Source organism: Cebus imitator, unplaced genomic scaffold (assembly GCF_001604975.1).
Source record: "Cebus imitator isolate Cc_AM_T3 unplaced genomic scaffold, Cebus_imitator-1.0 Scaffold82, whole genome shotgun sequence".
In the NCBI taxonomy this organism is placed as follows: domain Eukaryota; kingdom Metazoa; phylum Chordata; class Mammalia; order Primates; family Cebidae; genus Cebus; species Cebus imitator.
Genome location: NW_016107397.1, coordinates 2,250,187 through 2,252,297, shown reverse-complemented (window position 1 = coordinate 2,252,297; position 2,111 = coordinate 2,250,187). Strand labels below are relative to the sequence as shown.

Genomic DNA, 2,111 nt, shown 5'->3' with positions numbered 1-2,111 from the left:
CCTCAGCCTCCTGAGTAGCTGGGATTACAGGCACGCGCCACCATGCCCAGCTAATGTTTTTTGTATTTTTAGTAGAGACGGGGTTTCACCATGTTGACCAGGATGGTCTCGATCCCTTGACCTCGTGATCCACCCACCTCGGCCTCCCAAAGTGCTGGGATTATAGGCTTGAGCCACCGTGCCCGGCCCAGATCAGGATAATTTTTGTATTTTTTATGGAGACAGAGTTTAGCCATACTGGCCAGGCTGGTCTCAAACTCCTGACCTCAGGTGATCCATTTGCTTTGGCCTCCCAAAATGCTGGGATTACAGGCGTGAGCCACGGCGTCTATTCCTGGCCACTTCCTGACCGGAGCAGAATTGCATCCAAATTCTGACTCTTGGCTTATTTTAGAAATTGTACTTTCAGCCCTACCACTCAGTTTGCTTCTTCTTTATATCTTCTATTTCTCTCCTCGTTGCACTTCTATTTTTCTTAAAATCCTTGTGTGCAGGTTCCCTCTCCCTGATTTCTTTTCTCTTGCTGTCTCCCTCTCCTTCCCTGTGACCACCCCGGCTTCTCACTATGCCTTGACTGTGCCCTATGCACACCTGTACCAAGGACTTTTCACTGGCCGCTGCCTCTGCCTGGGGTGAATCCATGCAGTGCCTCCCATTACCATCCAGATCTCCATCCCTGCTCATTTCTTCAGAGAGGCCTTCCCTGTCCCCTTGTCTCTAGGACCCATTCCCCTCTCTCCCTGTGCCTCTCCTCTCCATGTTTGGAAGTGCAAATGTTCCGCACTCACAGTAGGGTTGTGCCCCAATCAACCTATCACAAGTTGAAAATATCATGAGTCAAAAATGCATTTAGGCTGGGCGTGGCGGCTCATGCCTGTAATCTCAGCACTTTGGGAGGCTGAGGCAGACACATTGCTTGAGGCCAGGCATTCAAGACCAGCCTGGGCAATGGGGTGAAACCCCATCTGAACCAAAAATACAAAAATTAGCCGGGCGTGGTGGTGCACACCTGTAATCACAGCTGCTCGGGAGGCTGGGGCAGGAGAATCGCTTGAATCCAGGAGGTGGAGCTTGCAGTTAGCTGAGATCGCATCCCTTTACTCCATGCTGGGCAACAGAGTGAGACTCCATCTCAAAAAAAAAAAAAAAAAAAAGGCCAGGTATAGTGGATCATAGCTGTAATCCCAGCACTTTGGGACTTAGGGAGGCTGAGGCAGGCAGATCACCTGTGGTCGGGAGTTTGAGACCCAGCCTGACTAACATGGAGCATCCCCGTCTCTACTAAAAATACAAAATTAGCCAGGCATAGTGCTGCATGCCTGTAATCCCAGCTACTCAGTTGGCTGAGGCAGGTTGAACCCGGAAGGCAGAGGTTGCGGTGAGCTGAGATGGCACTACTGCACTCCAGCCTGGGCAACAAGAGCGAAACTCCATCTCAAAAAAAAAAAAAGCATATAATACCCCTAATCTGCTGAGCACCATAGCTTAGCCCAGCTGACCTTCAGCATGCTCAGAACACTTCCTTTAGTCCACAGCTGGGCAAAATCACCTAACACCAAGGCTGTATTAGAATAGTGTTAAATATCTGATGTCATTTATTGAATACTGTACTGAAAGTGAGAAACAGCAATTGTATGGGTCCTTGAAGTACGGTCTCTACTGAACACGCATCACTTTCACGCCGTCCTACTTGAAGGTTTTCTGTCGCGTGTGGTTTTTCTCCTTGTCTGTCTCCCTCGCTTCACTAGAACGTCAGACCTTTGAGAGCCAAGATTTTTTTCTTGTTCACTCCTGTGTACCTCAACTGCTGGCATCAAGCTGATCTGTTCTACTTCTTATTTTATTTTATATCATTTTAAGAGATGGGGTCTCACTCTGTCACCCACGCTAACTCAGACTCCAGGGCTCAAGCAGTCCTCTCTCGAGTATCTGGGACTACATGTGTGCACTGTGTGCCAACATGGCTGGGTAATTTCACTGCGGCCTCAGACTCCTGGGCTCAAGCAATCTCTCCTCCTGTGTAGCTGGGACTACGTGTGTGTGTGCCGTGCGCCACCACACCTGCCTTTTTTTTTTTTTTTTTTTCTTTGTTTTGAGATGGGGTCTTGCTC

The 2,111-nt window shown here is 49.0% G+C and overlaps 1 protein-coding gene across 1 annotated transcript in view; it reads left to right on the top strand.

Moving 5' to 3' along the window:
• CUX1 (cut like homeobox 1) overlaps nucleotides 1-2,111 on the top strand; it is a 437,632-nt gene that overhangs the window by 271,171 nt on the left and 164,350 nt on the right. The gene's annotated exons all lie outside the window — the stretch shown is intronic.